The following is a 6,719-nucleotide window of genomic DNA, read 5'->3' on the forward strand; positions in this document are numbered from 1 at the left end:
TAAAGAAAGGGATAATGTGTGATTACTGTTTTTAAACTATGGGCTACAAACTAAATCCTTTTATTATTTCTGTCCTCGGTTTTAACTCATTAATAATCATTAGGATGAAGCCCCCTAAAAAACAACGTAAAGGTCATGAAAATGTAAACAATTTGGCATTTTGATGATGCATCATCCACATTAAAAAGTAGAGATCATATCAGCCCTGTATTTACTTGTATCGGATACATAAAAAATCTTTCCGTATCGCACAGCACTACAGAAAGCTCTTTTCTAGGGTTGTATTAAACATCTGTAACTACCGTAACTCCTGATCCATTTCCTCAATTAAAAGAAGTCCAATGATTCCTGAGAGCAGCAACTCTGCACTTTTCATTAATATTTGCATCATTACGGTAATCCCAGGTACATTGTTGCAGCAGCCCCGTGAAGGCAAAGGTTGAGAGAATAGTGAGTGAGCGTGATGGAACAATGTTATCACACGTTTGGCTTCTTTTTACCATGTTTGTTTCTTTTGTTCTTTCATGTGTTATTTACCAAGATTTGGATGGTGTTCTGCCTCGAGTTACCATAATGTCCCTAACATCACAAAAAAATCACAGAGTTTCTGCTTTCAAGAACTGCTGGAATTTTTCATTTGCCCCAATGGTTCAAGACTCAAGTTAGGCTAAAAACACTGGGACCAGTTTAAATGGGTTCATCTGTGTCAGCTGCATCGTCACTGCTGCTCTTATGTTATGTGTTTTTGTTGAAAACTAGGTGCTGTTTGGCCTTAATGATGTCAAACTTTTCATTCACTTGTTTGCTCCTAAATACGTTTCTATTGCAGGTCTTTTCCAGTTGAAAATGTGAGTGAGCACTACACAAATTAGTGACACTGAAATACACTGAAAAGAAAAAAAACAAAACTAAATCCAAACAAAAACAACTAAACGAAGTAGTTACACACGTTATAGAATATATATACTGGGCATACAAGCCTGGCCTAAGCTTTCTGTCAGGAAGACTGCAGCAGTCCAGGAGTTGGGTTAACTGTCTTTAAGTCCCACAGAAGAAATGTTTACATCAAAGTGCTTGCCAGGCTTAATCCAAATTAGGTACAGCCATACTTGAACTTATCATTGTATAGTATGTGGGACTATGAGCAATGGTTTTCTGGAAACAGAAACAGGCAATTTTATCATTAGTAGAGTCACAAATAACTAGAAAACAATTGAAAACATAATGTACTCAACACAGCAATATCTCACAATATCCACAAGGGGTCACTATAGCTCATATATTGCCTAAATAGCACGTCATACAAATTGCCAATCATAAGGCACGGACATGGCAAGCTAGCCACAGTTAAACTAAACAATAGAAAAGTCCTTTATTTGTAATACCGCTGGATGTAATGACTGCGGGAGATTACAGCCACTGCTATTAACTTAGTGCCAAATAATCCTACCAACATGGTATCAAAGAACTGAGGCATAACTTTAACATGCACAAACAATTATAACAGCTTCATGCGAGTCATCCTGCCAAAAGGACTAACACTCACAGGTTCATAAACACACAACTTAATCACATGAAACAACTGCGATGCTCTGCAGTGGCACCTTTAGTCACTCCCACTCTGCGTGCTGAGCACATGCCCACTGATACGCTTATTTCCTTTGAGTGTGCTTGATTTCTGCCTCTAGACATTCTGAGGCCGAGTCAGAGCAGGAAACTTGAGCACACGTGGTCTCATTAAATCAGACAGCTGGAGTCATTTAAAAAGGATCTTTTAAGCAGTGCTGTCCCTCAGCTTCATAGTAGATCCATCTATGGATCAGTTTGAAAATCCTAGCTGTCTTCTTTCTAGTTATCATGTTACAAGATTTTAAGAAAACTTGAACGCTGATCATGAGTTGAATGCCACTGATCTTCAAAATCATCCAAGCTTTTTGATAAATGCACACAAAAGTCGGGTGTCCATGCCACCCGCATGCAAGGTGACAAAAATACCCCAATCAGCCTTTCAAGCTGACAGCTAAAAAACCATTTCACCAGATTTAGCTTCTTGGATATTGTGTTCACTATACTGTGTTCAAAATGTACTTCTCATTTAATAGAAGAAATGTAATCATGTCAATATAGAGGATTTCAAATTCTCACTCCTGTTAATTAAAAAAAAGAAAAAAGTAGGATAAGACATGAGAAACTCCTTGAAAAGGACAGTCTCCATTATAGCACCTCATGGAAGCTTTGTTAGACGACCTGTCATTAAAAACTAGAAAGACCATCCAGCATCGGGAGCTTTCAGACTTCCAGGTATGACAACAAGCCTATTGCTGGTTTGCCCACTCTGACTGTGTCAGTATTTGCTCCACATACCAACTGCTCTGACCCTAAAGTAAGCCAGAATCCCACACAGCCATATGTAGGCACATTCCAACCACAAAGAATAACTGGGGATTCTTCATCCTGTAAACATCCTGAACAACTGGTTTTGGTGGTTTGATGGGAACAGATCCTCACCTGATCAGGAATACCAACGATCACCCCACCACTCATGTCTTGTTGGGAAATGTTTGCAGTCCTCAAGCTGTGAAAGTCATCAGGTGCAGCAGTCATGAATACCATGTAAACATCCCTGTTGGTAGGACAAACAAATAACAGTGGGATTCATTCGAGAAAACAGAACTTGTTTGATTCCCTGTCTGACAAAAAGAAATTAATGCAACGTAAAAATTAGATTTAAAAAATCAGCAGCATCATATGTAACCATGTCCTAAATTACATATTGTTATAATTACACAAAATTTGTTCTAAAGCCCAAACTGCTCCTGGTATATCTGACTTTTAGCACCTCCAAGCCTGTAGTCATCTTGGTTATTAGTTAGGCCCCTCCCCCGTGTGTCGCTATGTGTATAGGCACTGTTAATGCTAGCATGAACAGATCATTCTTGCTGGCTGTTGTAGTGGCTTGAGCTAACTCTCATCCCAACTGTTTATATTTGGTTATAGGAGCTGGAGTGGGCATTAATGCTCCACAATTTACAAGCTGGGACCTGCCGCTAATCCATGGTTAAAGCCTTTACCCACATCAACACTGCAGGCAGAGGCTAACATCTGCAATACTATTAATAATTACACATAACTGTAGCAACAACAAAGAGAGGCTCAAACAAGAAAGGCTTGAAACCCTTAGAAAAGACTGATCAGAGTTGGTTCAATGAACTCTGATCGTGTTCATTCGGAGTTAAGCTCGTGTGTGTTTAGAGACAGAAAGCCATCATGTTACCAGGATTCTCCAGAGAAACACAGAAATAAAGAGCAGAGCCTCCATCTTCATTTAGTGGACAGAGGAATATGATCACAAATCAGTGTGGGCCAAAATTTGTATCTTAAAAACTAGGAGGGGATAAAGTTATACCAACATACTGTAATATTTTTATAATATACACTAGCAAACTTTCATGCTGTGTGTGATATTAAAAATATTGTATTGTGTGATATCACATTCTATTGTGATCCAGCATTTTAATCTGACCTTTGATTTCTAAATGCTTCATTAAACTGTCAAATATACAAATATAGACAACTGTGGGATTTGTCTAAAGTATTTGCATATGCCATAGAAATGTTAGCACTCACAGTTTACTGGGCAAGGTTTATGCAAAGTTTCAACAAGACCAGTCCACTTATGACAAACGCGATCATACGAGCATTATAGTACGATGCAGTCTCTGCATGATATGACTATCTATTCAGCTGTAACCTGACAGGGACAAAGTCTAGGAGACAGAAACTGAAGATAGACACCATTTACTGATGGACCTGTTATATTAGGTGACAATTCCACGTGAAAGTCAAAAGAAATGAATACATACAGGGCAAGTCTTTATGAGGCAAACATGATATGCATCTCACACGAAAGCGATTTAGGTGATTTTCTGTGAGAAATGTGTAAAAAGATCCGTACTCTGAATTTCAGATACTATTGATCTGTTTGTTGTGTGTCTGAGGGTTTACGCAGGGACGTTTTGTGTAAGCACTGATTGCTACAGTAGCATCCAATCAATGCTTACAGTGCAAAGAAACTGGCCTACAGTCTGACAGCTGCATTAATGTCTACACAATCTAAGAGTTTGAAAGATGGACACACGTGAGATGATCATAAATCCACAACAGAATCCTTTCTGTCCTAACATACTGATGAGAAAATAACTGAAGCACTCGTGTCAAGAACAACAACAACAAAGGGAAACATGCCTAACTTGGATTTCAGTGATTGTGAAAACAAACATATGCAAATGAATTTCCTCTGTGCGCTTTGCCTAATTCAGGAAATCACTATCAGTCAAGTTGAGTGTGAGTCAGTGAGTATGTTATGTTCACATAGACTGTTACCTCAGGGGCTAACTTACCAGATGAAATGAACCTTTATGGAACGGAAACCCAGAATTTGTTTCAAGTCACATTTTAGCTTAACCTGCATGGTGGAAAGTGCCTGTACCAGAGACATGATTGTTGCTGCTTAGGTTAAAATATCTAGTATATGTCAATAATGTAACAAAAAAGAAGAAGAAAATCTGTGGCGGTGTAAAAGTCCCACTAAATGCGTCTCTCGGTGTACATCTAAACTATATAACGATTAACCGCCAACTGTGAGTTCAATTTAAATTTTCCTTTACAAATGTGTGTTTGTTTAGGAAGGAAAAAAATGTGTGCACACAGTGTTCGGCAATATAGACTCAAAGGCAGCACCAAGACTGGCACGAGACTATTTCCACTGCACTGAGGGTGGGAACTCCAGGCCTCGGGGCCGCTGTCCTGCAGGGTTTAGATGTGTCCTTGATCCAACACAGCTGATTTAAATGGCTCATTTTGAACGTTGACATATACATCAAGGAATGGACCAGCCACTGCACTGATGTTAAACCAGTTCAGAAGTTCATTTATCATCATGAACCACCAATTTATGAGCAGACAAACCAAAGTGCACTCCAAGATTCAGTTGCTTGTAGAAGCACGTTTAGCAGCAACAGCTCAAAGTCATTGTTTTCTGTATGACTATCAGTCTCTCACATCATTGGGGAGTCATTTAGGCTCACTCTTCTTTATAATGTTGCTTCACTTCATTGAGGTTTGCACAAATTTGTTTCTGCAAAACTCACGACCACACTACTTCTATTAAGCTGAGCTTTAAACTTTCTAAAATATAAAACCTGCTAGACACCGGTGTTGTGCCAAAAAGTGATTGTCTGCCAAAAACTGATTTCTGGTATTTGCCAAAAAGTGATTGCTCGTATTTAAACTGCTATAAGTAACTTGTTGGGCTATAATATGTGAAACATATGTCAAATCTACAAGGTAGATCAGTTTTTGGCAGCGACTTTTATATAACCTTTATTTATTTAGTTAAAAAAAAATCTCATTAACATTAAACATGTCTTTTGTAAGAGTAAGTTGGCCAAGAGGAAATATTACAATAGTTCAGTAAAAATATTTTAAGTGAGGATAAAGGAGCGGATTGGTTATAATGTAAGTACAGGGTGGGCCATTTATATGGATACACCGTAATAACATGGGAATGGTTGGTGATATTAAAGTCCTGTTTGTGGCACATTAGTATATGTGAGGGGCAAACTCCTCAAGATGGGTGGTGACCATGGTGGCCATTTAGAAGTCGGCCATCTTGGATACAACTTTTGTTTTTTCAATAGGAAGAGGGCCATGTGACACATCAAACTTATTGGTAATGTCACAAGAAAAACAATGGTGTGCTTGGTTTCAACGTAAACCTCCAGCAGAACCAGGCTCAGGGAGGGGCGGGGCCATCTGCTGACCGGTTGGGGTGAGAGAAGGAAGACAGGATGAAGACATGCTGTGGAAGCGAGACAGAGATTAATAACAGATATGATTCAATGCAGAGAGGTCTGTTAATACATAGTGAGTGAACCAACCAACCACAGCATCTGTGGTGAGAGAGTCATCAAGGAGTTCAGGCACTCCATCAAGCTCACAGTCACAGACTCAGGTGAGATTCTAGAGTTGCAGGGCTTCCTCCAGAGCAGCTGTTAGAAACACAGCTGCATCTTCTTTCTCTCACACACAGAAAAGAGTGAGACAGAGTGAGGCATCAGGGAGTTTAATTACCAGCTTTAAGACAAATGAATGAGAGTGCTGAATGATAGCACTCATGAGTGGTGCAGCATGCTTTAATTACTACCCACTAGTGAATGTGTCAGCAGCTGAAACTGTATTAATGGTGATTTAAAGAAACGAGTCCCAGTGTGTAGACCAGGCAAGCTGCTTCACTTGTAACACACTGGCAGAAACCCCAAGTCAGTTAGGATGACTACCTGAACATTTGAATGTTTCCACTGGTCACTGAGGTGGTACGTTACAGGGATCCAATCTGTTCATTTACAGGACTCTACTAGAGCTGCTTTGCATGACTCACAGTTGAAATAATGCTTCTTTGTCTGATGCAGGGCCTTGGTTCACCCCATCAGTCGTGCAGGGGGTCGTCTGCTCTGCAAAAGTGCACTTTAATGTAAACTGTGCAGCAGTGCTGCAAACTAACCCAGACGAAATAAAAGCACAATGTCAGGAGCTACTGCAGTTCAGCATCAAACGTAGGCCAAATCAATCATTAATATGATTTTCATGATCATCTTGTTTGTCTTAATGTTCTTATGATTCAAAGAAACATCCAGCAGCTGTGAGATCGGCTGTACTGA

This window comes from Mchenga conophoros, linkage group LG23, assembly GCF_057382185.1.
Source record: "Mchenga conophoros isolate Kocher_MC1m ecotype Shallow Benthic linkage group LG23, M_conophoros_male_GT1.1, whole genome shotgun sequence".
NCBI classification, from domain to species: Eukaryota; Metazoa; Chordata; class Actinopteri; order Cichliformes; family Cichlidae; genus Mchenga; species Mchenga conophoros.